The 14,448-nt window shown below is 44.0% G+C and overlaps 1 protein-coding gene across 1 annotated transcript in view; it reads right to left on the reverse strand.

Annotated features, from left to right (window-relative positions):
* TMEM278 (transmembrane protein 278) overlaps positions 1-14,448 on the reverse strand; it is a 77,121-nt gene that overhangs the window by 40,057 nt on the left and 22,616 nt on the right. The window lies entirely within an intron of this gene.

Below are 14,448 nucleotides of genomic sequence, written 5' to 3' on the forward strand. Positions count from 1 at the left end.
TGCACTGAAAACTATAATTCCCAAAACTATAACTCCCAGGTGTAGCCGCACCTCTGCCATGGCGATCTTTGTTAGAGATGACCTGTGAGCGGAGAAAGCAAGGGCACCTGATTCCTTTCCTTCTTTGTCATTTCTGAGTCTCAATCTGGCATTGCAAGTGTGCAAGCGTTCAGTAGGGACTCTGAGTTAGATTGTAAAAGGCAGGGAGGTTGCTGTGAGTTGTAGAATAGAGATTAAGTGAGGTATCCCCAGGTTTTTCCCCTCGGAGATTTGTCCAGGTATCCCCAGGTTTTTTCCCTTGGATCCCCAAGTTTTCCCCTCGGAGATTTGTCCAGGTTTCCCCAAGTTTCCCCCTCGGATCCCCAGGTTTTCCCCCTCGGAGATTTGTCCAGGTATCCCCAAGTTTTCCCCTCGGAGATTTGTCCAGGTATCCCCAAGTTTTTTTTTGTCCAGGTTTCCCCTTTTCCGGACCCTTCGGAGTTTTGCCCAGGTCCAAAACCCTTTTAATTGAAAATGGGTGCACCTCAGTCAAAAGAAAAATAGTCCCCAGACCCCTGGCGTGAAAGAAGCCCAGTTGGTGCTTACTTCCCGCCTGGACTCTGACAGTCCCCTTCAATTTGTGTTTAAGAAACGTTTTTCCAGTGTTTAAATTGTACTTAGGCAACATCCAGCAGCTGCTTATCTTAAATGTGCCATCTAAAGTAAAAATGCAAGCTTGCTCCAAATTCTAAATCTAAGGAAGCCATGTTGAACCTTATCAGTCTTAAAAACAAGACAAAATGGAGAATGAAGTGTGCAAATGTTTGTTATTTGAGAGAGGCTCTAAAAGAGAGTTTTTCTCCCAAGTGGTAAAATCCTGTATACGTGCTACTTGTGTTCTGAAAGGAGGATTACCCCACCTCCTTTCTCTAGTTTCAGTGGGGAGGGTGATTTTAAGTCTAATGGTAAATGTTGTGTTGTAACTTTTGAGTTTGTGAGTACATCTGTGTTCCAGTCTAAGTTAACCTAATGTTTCTAGTTAACCTAATGTTTCTGCTGCAAAAGCCTAGTTGAGCCAACTGCTCTCTCAAGCTAAAATGCAGTGTATGTATTTCATTAAGCATATGCCTATGAAAGTATGGTGTTCCTTCTAAGAAAAATATCTGAGTCCAGTTTTAACTTTGATCTGGTTGGACAGAAGAGTTATTGTAAGGCTCCTGATATCAGTCTCAATAAGATGTCCTGGCCTTTTTTCTTAGAAAATGCCCCCCCCCCCTGTTTCATTCTCTCTTTCAGGTTTTTTCCTTCCCCTTCTTATTCTGTGCCAGGTAAATTTACTCCCGAGTAAGCTTCCTTTAAAGGAAACTGCAAAGGGGGGGGGCATAGATTAGGCTTACTATTCCTCTGCAAGTTCAGGAAAAATTGTCACTTTTGTATTCCTTTTAAATCAAATCTATGGCTGTTTTAACTATGCTTTATAAGAGATCCTCTCCCTATCTTAGGAAAAATGTTCACTTCAGTCTTTAAAGATAATTTATCTAGGAACTTTCACTCTTTAGTCTAAGGAAGTAAACACTCACTCAAACTAGCTTCAAGATCTGCTAAAAGGGTTGGGTACTTTTATTTTCCTCTTCCTTAGTACATGATAGGCGCATGGCTTGTGGTCTCTTCCCCAGTTGTGTCTGTGTACATAAGTATGTGTGTGTCTCTCTGGTAGTACAAATCTTGCTATGAATCCTGTATTTTAGGGTTGGACTAGATGACCCCAGGTCCCTTTCAACTTTCCCAATTTGTGGCTGATGAGTTGAAATCCAGCCCAGATTTGCTCTTTGTTTTTTTAAAAGGTGTGAGGTGAAGCCATGATGTTTGAAGCAGAACTGGTGATATCAGGCAGTTGAGTGATTACAGTATTTATCATTTTGTCTACTATTAAAAAAAAAAAATCAAACTTAAAAGTCTATTAAAAGTTTAAGCACATAAAAATTCATATAGTCAAGTAGAATGCGCCTTGACCAATCCTGTAAATAAAGGGGCAGTAAAATTTGTCTGCAAATGGTAAGGCTGAAATGACTGAGAATGTTTAAAAAAAAAGAAAGAAAGAAAAAATCCTATGAATTCTGATCCTCTGGCCATTTTCCCCATATATAAGGGCGTGGCATTGTTCCGCGAATGGCCAGAGGGATATTAGCCCTTTCCTGTACATAAAGGAAGCAGTCTCAGTTTGCTTGGGCTGAAATTGCTAGCTTTGAGTTTCTCTTTTTTGTTTTAAAATCTAACCCTATTTTCAAAATCTACTCCTTACCTTTCCCTTCCTTATTCTAATTGAGCCAAAAGATGCAACATTTTCAATAGTATAAAAGGTTTGCTGAGACATGAACTCTGCACATGCACAGAGGCTAGATCAGCTAAAGAAGAGAGAAAGAGGAAGGGGGGAACTGTAAGGGGGGAGAGGAGGTTTCTTTCAAATGTAAAACTTCATCCTTAATGTGTTTTGCTCCAGGAAGACAATAGTTAAGTACTGGACATGCCAAATTCTTTTCACAGGTAAATATCAAAGCACTCCCACTGTGAGTTCCTCTCTTGAGTAGTTTCTCCCCCCCCCCCAATGGGATTTAAATTTCATAAGTTTTTTTTTTTGTGTGTGTGTGTATGTGTATATGCCTATGCATTTTAGGAACAGCATTTCCTGACAGACCTCTCACATGAAATAATTTTCCCTTTCAACAGGTGTGTATATGCCTATGCATTTTAGGAACAGCATTTCCTGACAGACCTCTCACATGAAATAATTTTCCCTTTTAACAGAGTGTCCCTTCTTTTCTCCCACAGCACAAATGATAATGAAGGGATGCAAACAGTGATTTAAATACTCTATAAAAAGTAAATGCATTTGTTTTTCCTTTTGTCTTTCTTCACTTAAAGCCAAACAGTCACTTTCTTTCTGTTCAGCAAAACAAGTCTGAATCCCTGCTACATTAGTTGATTTCCTTCTATCTCTTTGTGGCTTTGACATTTTTTTTAGGTTACAAATAATCTGTTTTCGTTTATTAAGTTCGTTTTATCAGTTCTTCCATTAAATTAATCGAAGCACAACCAAACATTGTTTGTGGAATGGTATTTGTTTACCTTTTTGCCTGAGCATTTCTTACTAATTCTGTCATTTTGGCTAGTGCAAGGTACCTGCACAACTTTAAATTGCCATTCATTTTTCTTGGTATTAACTCATTTCCCAGTATTAACATTACAGCTGATGATGTCACATCAAGAAACACTTTTATTTTCATTTGGGATGTTAGAATGCCAAAACAGATTACTTCAGGTTACTTCAGGTTGCTTATTAATTGTGTGTCTTAGCATTTATTTATTTTTGGTTCCTCATAGGTCATTTGTGTGTGTGTGTGTTTTACTTTGGGGACATGTTCATCACATGTTGAAAGTCAGTCTCATGAAGTTCTTTTATTGGATAGCACATGGTGAATTTTAAGTTTTCCCCATTGTTTTCCCATTTTTTTTTCCAGTCCAGTAGTAATATGTGTGGTTTTGATAATATCTTTGTACTATTTAATAATAGTTATTTTCTGAATCTGATGTCTTTGTGTCAAGTCCATTTTCATCTAACTGGTAATCTAATTTTTTGCTTTCTTTTTATTTTTTAACCTTTCTTGTATTTTTTACAGTTCTCTTTCTCTACATGTGGAGTAATTTTTTATTAAGTGAAAGAAAGCAAACAAACTTAGCAGATAATAACAGTAATTATATGGAAATGTGATAATAAATAATAATAAATAATACATTTTATTTATATCCTGCCCTCCCCAGCCGAAGCTGGGCTCAAGGCGGCTAACAACAATCAAAATAGTCCAATAATGATAATGAATAAAATGTTTAATCCACTAAAATTGTTATTATTTGCAGCTTCCCATGGAAACTGGAGGACATCCTTTTTGCCTTTTGCCCCTTTGATGTCTAACTGTGTTTTTAAGTCACCCCAAAACCCTGCCCCTTACAGGATATCACTTCTACAGATGTGCAATGATGAGCAGCAACAACCCCTCAACTCAGTCAACCCATCACAAGACCAGCAACAACAGAGTTTTCAAAGTGCCCACAGCGATCTCTTTCAAAGGATATAGACTGCCGGGGGGGAGTGGACCTGACAAAGGGGGGAGTGGACCTGACAAAGGGGGGAGGAGTTGAATTGCAAGGACATTTTCCCACTTTTGAACCTTAAGACTGTGCTCCAGGATTCAAAAGATACATACGTAAAAGATCACAATTGTGTCAAGATATGTAACAGATATTTAATTAGTTGTTTTTTTTTTTTGTATTATGTGTTATTATGTAAGAATGTTGAAATGTGTCTGACAGTGTAATTTCCACAAAGGGGGGAATATTGTGTGTAACTGTTTTTATGTTTAATGTCTTATTGCTTACATACCAATGGAGAATTCTCATGCATTTTATACTTTCTAATAGCTCACACTATTGTGTAGTCCAATGTTTAGATAACCACATTTCATTGTCCCACCTGACACTATGCCAATCTTTCCCTATCCATTTTAATATGTGTTAAACCTCGTTTTGCCAAGGACAAACTTCTGGATCCATAAAACACCAGGTACATGAAGGTGGATATGCTTTAGTTTAGCAGGAATGATCCCTTATAGAGTTAAATTGACTTATTTGGACAAAGTGCCCTTTTTAAGAATGGTTTTCTTTAACAGATTGGTTTGAAGACTTGAGAACCATGGGGCAAGATAAATTCAAATTGGACTCAGTTTGAATTGGGCAAGTGTATCCAGGCTGCAATTAGCTTTTGGTCCTTTAAGTGCAAGTGAGCAACTTCCCATTGTGTGAGTGCGAGACCACAGCCTATAATAAAATCCCATAGCTAAAGGCCAAGGCGAAGACCTCTCCCTCACGAGATGCCCAAAACCTGTGCCAGCTATGGTGAATGCCAGGCGACATGGTTAAATGAAAGCCCTGAGGGGATTCAACAGAAGGGATGTGTTGCTGTAGCACTATGTCAGTGTGAGACCACAGAAGAGCTACCTTGACACCTGAGAACACAAAAATGGCGGGGGGGGGAAGCAAACTGCACTTTTCAGTCATTAGTGGACCTTACCTTCCTGCTAGGTGTAAAGCATAGAACACTATTGAGTAAATGGTCTCTCCCAAAGTGTTAGAAGCAAAACGCAACATGTGTTATTTTATGGTATATTGATACAAACACATCCATTTACAACATACGATGTTATTATTTGTGGGGCAAAAATTTTTAAGAAAAATTCTAGCCCCAAAGGGGGGAATATTGTGATAGGAATTTTATGGTTTTAGATATATAGTAATGTTCATAACTGCACATACATAGATCAGCACAGGAACCATTTTGATTCCTAAACTGACCAAATCCTTTCTCTGCAAGGTTAAAAATGGAAAAGCCTCCCCATTGTCTCTTCCTTTAATCTGTGTTTGAATAAGGTGTGAGCCTGTGACCTGGCCCAGGAAATAAGTATTTTAGCACTACAAAAGAATGGCCAGGCTCCCCAGAAAATCCAATCAAGTAACCTGCTAGACAGGAGATAAACAAGGAGAAGAGAAAAACAACATTTAAATTTCTGTGATGTAGGTGGGATGTATCTGAGGGGTGGTCTTAGGTTACACCCCTTCTGTGATGTATGCATAATGTTTCTGGGGGTGGTCTTGATCTAGAGAATGGGAGTTTCAAAAGTCTTTATAAGGCCTTGCAGGCCATTGTTCTGGGTCCTCTTCCTCTCCTGCGTGTGAGGGGGGTACCCTGTTGCAACAGATCAATAAAGATCAAGCTTACTAGCTGCTTTGCTTCTCAATATTCTCTGGTTGGCCTCTGTTATTTTCTCCTACCAATAGGGAACCTATGTAAGGACTCTATATGGGCTCTTGGATACCCCATAAGGGGAAAGGGCATATTTTTATTTACAACAGAGTATATATACATATACACATATACACACTACCTGTGTTCTCTCAAATGCCCAGATATACAGCCTTGGTCCAGCCAGGATCTCTCAGCTAACATCAAACATGTGTGCTTGCCGTTTTGCAGTGGTCTGGTTAGGAAAATACAGTGGTACCCCGCAAGACGAATGCCTCGCAAGACGGAAAACCCGCAAGACGAAAGGGTTTTCTGTTTTGGAGGCGCTTCGCAAGACGAATTTCCCTATGGGCTTGCATCGCAAGACGAAAGCCCATAGGGAAATGCTGGCGGTCGGGAGCAAAGACTTTCGCCCACAGCCAGCCTTCAGAAGAGGACCTCTTCTGAAGGCCGGCGGGGGGCAAAAGTCTTTGCTCCCCCCCGCCTGCCTTCCCCCCCGCCTGCCCCGGGCGATCTTAAAATGCTGGCGGGCGGGAGCAAAGCGTTCGCTGCCGACCCCCAGCATTTTAAAATCTCCAAGGGACAGCAGAGAAGTCTCTGTCCCGGGGAGATTTTAAAATGCTGGGGGTCGGGAGCGTTCGCTGCCGACCCCCAGCATTTTAAAACGCTGTTCCGAAGCGGGGGCGGGAACATCTGCCCCAGCCGCCCCACTTCGGAACGATGTTCCGAAGGGGGGAGGTGGGGCGGGAACAGCTGCCCCATCCGCCCCGCTTCGGAAGGATGTTCCGAAGGGGGGAGGTGGGGCGGGAACAGCTGCCCCATCCGCCCCGCTTCGGAACGATGTTCCGAAGGGGGGAGGTGGGGCGGGAACAGCTGCCCCAGCCGCCCCGCTTCGGAACGATGTTCCGAAGGGGGGAGGTGGGGTGGGAACAGCTGCCCCAGCTGCCGGGCTTCGTAGCGCTGCTGCGAAGCCGGGCGGGGGGGTGGGAACACCTTCTGAAGGCGGGCAGGGGGCGAAAGTCTTTGCTCCCCCCTGCCTGCCTTCCCAGGGGCTTTTAAATCGCCCCGGACAGCGGAGAAGTCCTCCGCTGTCCGGGGCGATTTTAAAATGCCGCCCGCCAGCATTTTAAGATCGCCCGGACAGCGGAGAAGTCCTCCGCTGTCCCAGGGTTTTTTAAAATGCTGGGGGTGGGAAGAAAAGCCCTTGTCCCCCCCCCCAGCCTTCAGAAGAGGTCCGGGGACAGACTGTCCCCGGACCTGGCCTGAAGGTGGTTTCCCTAGGAACGCATTAATTGATTTTCAATGCATTCCTATGGGAAACCGTGCATCGCAAGACGAAAAACCCGCAAGACGAAGAGAATTGCGGAACGAATTAATTTCGTCTTGCGAGGCACCACTGTATATAGCTGAGACAGAACACCCATTTGACTTCATGAAGGTCAGTGGACTTTAATGTTGCATACAGACACTTCTGGGATATTTATGAACCCTACACTAACTTGTCCCTACTTTGCTTTTTTCACGTTTTTGAGCTTCGTTGTAGTTGGCCTGAGGTTTGCACATCTCTGCAGGAGAACCCTGGATATGATACGCCGCATTGCATGCAAATGCACCCCATTAATCTTTGGTGACGGAGCTCAATAAAATGATACAGCAGAAAGCGAACTTGCTTTAGGCTACAGGCAGAGCACACGGGGGTTGCGGCATTTCTTCGACGAACCCTTCCCCAGCCAGGAGTTAACTTCCAAAACAAGTCTTTGCACGTGCTCTGAGGAAGCCACAACCCCTGGGAGTTGATTAATTGTGCGGATTTGGTTTGGTCTCTGAAACTGCATAAGTCACTTTGATAATACTTCTGAAGAAATCTCTCAAGGTGGCACAGCCAGACTTACGATTAGGCCAAGTGAGGCAGAGGCAGCAGATGCCACAACACTGATGGGTCGCATCTGCTGACTTGCAGTTTGTTAAGGGTGCTGAAAGTTATTAGGAAACTCCCCCCTTTTCTCCTACAATATTCAGAGTCCATCTCTTTCCCCAAGGAACTTTGGGAACTGCATATCTACCAGTCCTCATTAATAACCTCACTGCCGTACTTTGAACTGGCTGGAGTTTCTGAACAGTTTGTAAAGGCAGCCCAATGAATAACACACTGCAGTAATCCGTCAGGAATTTTTTTCTAAAGCAGAGCTAACTGTAGCAAGACGTACCTTGCCATCTTGTTGAGAGATAAGCTGCAGGCCTAGTAGTGGTAGTACTCTTCTCCTGTTACATCAGGGTTGGGGAAGCTTTTTCATCTTCCCTTCTGGGCCATCTACTGGGGCCACCTGCCAGTGGCCAGAGGCCAAAGTGGCCAGGGCAATAATGTAAACATCACCTTTGCACAGTAGGCTAAATTTACACACATGCAGACACCTCTCTATCCTCCATCCAGGTGAGCAAAATTATGAGAGTTCACCTCAGACATCTCATGGAAGGGTGTGGAGCAGGGACTGTGATGGCCTGGCCTGGAGAAAGGGGATGTTCTGGAGAAAGTTGAGGGCCACGTAGAGAGGACTAGAGGGGCACATTGCGCAAAAAAATCTGACATTCACTCCAAAATGGCACCAAACACCCAGAAAAGCCCCCATGCAACAGTTGGCAGTGAAAACACTATGTTTCCCAAAGACCAAAAAACAACAAAAAAGCCCTTGGCACCCTAACCCCCGGGGTCAGGATTTTGCCAAAAATCTGACACCATCCGATTCACTCCAAAACGACGCCAAACACCCAGAAAAGGCCCCCTGCAATGTTTGGCGGTGAATACACCACGTTCCCCAGAGACAAGCACTGCTGCAGTGCCACAGGCAGGAGGCTAAGTGGTGGTGAATGTGGCACCTGGTAGTGGTGTGGGAGAGGAGGGTGGCACTTCCAGTTTTGCCTCAAGTGGCAAAATGGGACGTACCAACCGTGACTTCAGGATTCCAGAAGGGACAGCTGCCAGTTTGGAGGGAAGGAGTGCAAGGACTCGCAGGTCAGGTGGGGCTTGTTAGCTTTGGGAAGAGTTGCCTGATTCCTCAGCTGGAGCAGGCTCAGGGCAGGTGAGGATCACATGCCTCATCAACCCCAGAAGATATAACAGGAAATAGATAGTGCCTGCTTGAGGTGTGACTGGAGGGTCGGTGCCACTACACCACATGGAATTGACCACCTGGAGAAATGGCACCTTCAGGAGCCAGTGTGGTGTAGTGGTTAAGAGCCGTAGACTTGTAATCTGGTGAACCAGGTTCGCGTCTCCGCTCCTTCACATGCAGCTGCTGGGTGACCTTGGGCTAGTCACACTTCTCTGAAGTCTCTCAGCCCCACTCACTTCACAGAGTGTTTGTTGTGGGGGAGGAAGGGAAAGGAGAATGTTAGCCGCTTTGAGACTCCTTCGGGTAGTGATAAAGCAGGATATCAAATCCAAACTCCTCTTCTTCTTCTGTCTTGCTCTGGGATCAATTGGGCATACAAAGGAAGAGATTACCTGTCAGGTATCCAGGTCCTAAGCTGCATGGGGCTTTTGTACAGTGGGACATGACTGCAGTCAAACCAACAATTCATGTTTTGCCATATGGGCATGTGAAGGGGCTGAAGCTCAGAGCTTTCATGTAAATTATTTTAAAGAGAACTATGTGAGATCACTTCCTTTGTCTGCCTTGGCAGGAAGCTGTAACACTGCATACTTCCTTCCTTCCTGGGCAGCCTCTTCTTTCTTCATCATGCTTCCAAACTGACCACATGTGCATGGCTGAGCACTGCAAGTCCGACACCGTTTTTGAACTTACATTTTGTCCTTTGGTGATTTAGATAGTGGTTATAACCTGCCTTCATTTTGCGACTGTGATTGCTGCTAGATTATGTAAGTAAATACTACTTTTATTTCTTCACAAAACAATGTGTGTTATATGATTGTTATTTCTAAGGGGGAGAAGAGGGGTAATACCAGGGGAAATTGAGTCTGCCTTAAAGCAACCTGGATTATTGTTTCTTGAAGGTTAAATCAACCTTGCCTTAGCTTCCAAGTTTAAGGTGCAAAGGATGGCATTCTGCTGATCTCACTAATGTGAGCAAGGAAGGATAATAACTAAACAATATTCCCTTTTCCTAGTGCCTAAACTCATTCCTACATGTGCGCCACTTCCAACACCTTGAACTTGGCTCGGTAGTTCATTGCAATTCTTTCAGCAGCAACTCCCAGTGAGAAGTTGAGAACCTGGGACCTTCTTCATTCCAAGCACATCCTCTCGCTGCGCTTTGGACTCAGCTTTCAGCTTGACCCTCGCCTCGCATTTTCCCCCTTCACATTTCAAAGCTCGACGGCTCAATCAGAGAGGCAATTGGCAGGAAAATCCCAGTTGTCTTCCCCAATCAGGTTAATGGGGGAATTGAATTTCCATGGTAACCAACTGCCTTCAGCACAGCCAAGTAACCACCACCTCTTTGATAAGACAGATGGAAGGTCACATCTGGATCAATTAGACCTGATCCTTGAGATTTAGATTGGATTATGCTCAGGAATAGCCAAACCTGTCAAATTTGGTTTCTCATTTGGCTTTATTTTACAAAGCCCTGAGCAACTTGAGGTCCAAGGTATCTTAGGGACCAAACCCTTATCTCAGGCTTCCTCAAACTCGGCCCTCCAGATGTTTTTGGCCTACAACTCCCATGAACCCTAGCACGCAGGACCAGTGGTCAGGGATGATAGGAATTGTAGTCTCATAAACATCCAGAGGGCCACGTTTGAGGAAGCCTGCCTTATCTCCTGGCTCAGACACTGAGCTTATCCACAGGAGTGTCATTGGTGAGTTGCCAAGGCTCATCTGACAGCAACAAGAAACTGTATCATCGACCATGTCATCGACCCAGTAAAATGCTCTGCCAATATAAAATTTGGCAGGCACCATCCGCTTTCACCTCTACCCGTGTTTCCCAAACTTGGGTCTCCAGCTGCTTTTGGAACACAATTCCCATCATCCCTGACCACTGGTCCTACTAGCTAGGGATGATGGGAATTGTAGTCCCAAAACAGCTGGAGACTCAAGTTTGGGGAAACACTGCTCTGCACGCCTGCTGAAACTTTTCTGTGCTGGGGAGCTTATGCAGGCAATTAAGAAAGCATCTTTCCATAATAGTTGGTTGGTGGTCTCTGATTTGCAACAAGGCCATAGCTCAGATGCAGAGCACCATCTCTGCATGCAAAAGGTCCCAGGTTCAAGCCCCAAAATCTCCAAGTAGGGCTGGGAATGTCCCCTCATTGAAACCCTGGAGAGCTTCTGCCTGCCCGTATAGACAGTACTGAGCTAGATGGGGCCATAGCCTGGCTCCATAGACGACAACTTTTTAATGCCGACATTGGCAGATTGCCAGCCCAGGGAATCAGAGGGCATGGAAAAGGCCAAGTTATCAAGGCATTTTAGTTACCTGATGTGGGAAATGAAATCCAATTTTATTTCACCCCTGAAAGCCTCTCCTGCGCTGCGGGAAGGTTAATGGCGGTTCCCCAGCAATTTCATTTTTCTGTTAATGATATTAAAACCTCTCATCTGGGGAAATAATAGCAAAAAGGGCAAATTCAATCTTCGCCGACATTATTAACAAGGCTTGTTCCGGGGAAGAGGGCTTGTTTCTTTGCTATCGCTGATGGAAAAGCCACAGCATTGATAGAAAAGCAATGTTATGTGTTTGGAGATTTGGGAGGAACATTGTTCTCTGGTCTGGCATCCACATTTATAAAATGACACCAAATGATGGAATGTAGTCAGCAAATTCTGATTCTGAAGGTGACTTAGAGACACCAGCATGACAGATTCCTCTGGGGGGGGGGATGTGTCAGCAAATTTTTTCATCAGGGGGCCGGTCCACTGTCCCTCAGACCTTGTGGGGGACCGGACTATATTTTGAAAAGGGGAAAAAAATGAACGAATTCCTATGCCCAACAAATAACCCAGAAATGCATTTTAAATAAAAGCACACATTCTACTCATGTAAAAACACCAGGCAGGCCCCACAAATAACTCAGAGATGCATTTTAAATAAAAGGACACATTCTACTCGTGTAAAAACACGCTGATTCCCGGACCGTCCACAGGCTGGATTGAGAAGGCGATTGGGCCGCATCCAGCCCCTGGGCCTTAGTTTGCCTACCCATGGTGTACAACTTTCTTTCTTTCTTTCTTTCTTTCTTTCTTTCTTTCTTTCTTTCTTTCTTTCTTTCTTTCTTTCTTTCTTTCTCTCTCTCTCTCTCTCTCTCTCACACACACACACACACAATTTATAAACTTCTTAACACCGTAGTTTCTTAATGGACTATTATCAGGGTATATTGCTAGGGGGGAGCTGACATTTCTCTCAACCCAGGTTCGTCAACATAATATCTGTGGGCATAATGGTGCCCTTGAAGTCTTGCCCTGGTGCCCACAAAGGGGGCTCACTGCCCGCTTGGTCATGAGCTGCATTGAAAACTTCATAATGCTGAAGGAGGAAGTGGGGCAAGTGATGCTCTTCCCAACTTCCTGTTTCAGCTCTATGTGCTTTTCAGGGCTCAGAATAATTCTACTGGGTCTGACTTTTACCCACATTCCTTAAAAGGCAAAATGTGCATGTACTTTCTAGTTTATTTATATATCCCTCCGAAGACAGCGGTTTGATCCTGAAGAGGTGAGAAAAGTGATGGGGTGTGTGTGTGTGTGTGTGTGTCACACTCACGTCCCTTGCTCCAAAATCCAAACGCGCCCATGAGCCTCAAAAAGTTGTCAACCCTTCCTCTAGCCATGTCTGCATCCTCTTGCCTCCTTGGTTGTTCTGAATTTACTGGAAGGGAAGGAGGGAGATGAGAATAAGGGAAATCTATTGGGGCATAATCTTCAGGTGGCAGATTGGGAAAGGTTATGCAAAACAGACCTGAAATTTACGGCATGTAGTACGCTGAAAGAAAATTATATGAAAATGATGTACCGCTCATATCTGACTCCTAGAAAGCTAGCAAAAATGCATAGAACAAATATGAATACCTGCTGGAAATGTAAAGAAAAAGAAGGTACCTTTTATCACATATGTAGTGGTCATGTAAAGTAATAAAGGCTTTCTGGGAAATGATAGATAATGAACTGAAAAATAAGTTTGAAATAACTTTTGTAAAACACACACACACACACAAAACACCCAGAAGCCTTCTTATTAGGAATTGTAAGTAAGTACCAATATACCAAAGGAACAGAAAAGACTTTTTATTTATGCGACAACAGCAGCACAGATACTACTAGCCCAGAGATGGAAAGAAGAGTCCCTACTAGAAAGGAATGGCAAACTAAGCTGTTAGACTACGCCAAAATGGCAAAACTGACCGGAAAGCTCAGGGACCAAGAAGACAAAATTTTAAAGAAAGAATGGGAGGGAAATATAATTTATTTAGGAGACCATTGAAAGCAAATTAAAACATTAGCAGGATTTTAACAACACTTGTAATGTAACGAACACTATAGGCAATATGAATAGATATAAAATATAGACTATGATATAAGATGCAGTTGAAAATGTTGACATTAGGACCCATGGAGGGGAAGTCTCAAGATTCAGAGAAATCTCTTTATGTGGATATGTACAGGTATTTGGTTTTGTTATAAATTCATATTTGTAAAAACAAATAAAAAACGTGTTGTTGTTGTTGTTGTGTTTAAAAAAAGAGAATAATGGAAATCTATTAGTATAAAAATGATATTTAATATATAGGCAGAGATTGCGGGAGCATCAGGTATCACATGGAAATCATACAGGTGGAGCCCAGGACAACCACATATTTATACATCGGAGCAGGAGCTGGAAGAGTTACAGAGAACAGACAGCAGAGTTTCACACACCATTTCAAAGAAGGGGGTTGAGATTTTAGCTCCCCCTCCACCCCACTGTAAACAGGTTAAAGAAATGCACTTTAAATGAGCCAAAGGTTCTGCACATAATATGCATTTGTGGAAGGCGAGCGGATGGATCATAGAATACTGCGTGCACATTTGTTTCTGTTAAAAGGTAGCGTGAAGGTAGAGGAGAAGCCTCCTGCCAAGCTGGGTCTACTTTGAGCAGGGTGTGGGGAATCTTTGGCCCTACAACTGTGACTGAACTACAATTCCCATCATCCATCTGGCCATTGGACACACTTGCAGTCCTGATGTCTGTGTGAATGGATCATGCATCTAGAGGACATGTCTCATGGGTTCTGGGACAGGAGGTCCTCTGAAGACATCAACCAGAAAAGCATTTTGTGATGGCCTGGGATTCGGACTCGGATGCTGAGCCTGAGAGATCCCAGCCTGCACAGGATTCCTGGCCTCCAGAACCAGCTGAGCCGGGGCTGGGGCATGAGCCTGAAGAGTCCTCACCTGTGCTGGATCCTCAGGTGCAGGCACCAGCTGAGTCTGCTCTGGCTCCTGAGATGATGGAGGACCCATTGCCTGCAGATGCTCCACTCTTAGCCCCGTCAGGGGAAGCTGCGGTTGACTCTGGGTCCGGTAACCCTCCAGCCTCTCCTGAGCTGCAGAGGCTCAGGGCAGAGAGGCGGAGGGAACTAAGTTCCCACAGAAGGAGTGCTCGCCTCCAGGCCAGGA

Source organism: Podarcis bocagei, assembly GCF_964188305.1.
Source record: "Podarcis bocagei genome assembly, chromosome: 7".
In the NCBI taxonomy this organism is placed as follows: domain Eukaryota; kingdom Metazoa; phylum Chordata; class Lepidosauria; order Squamata; family Lacertidae; genus Podarcis; species Podarcis bocagei.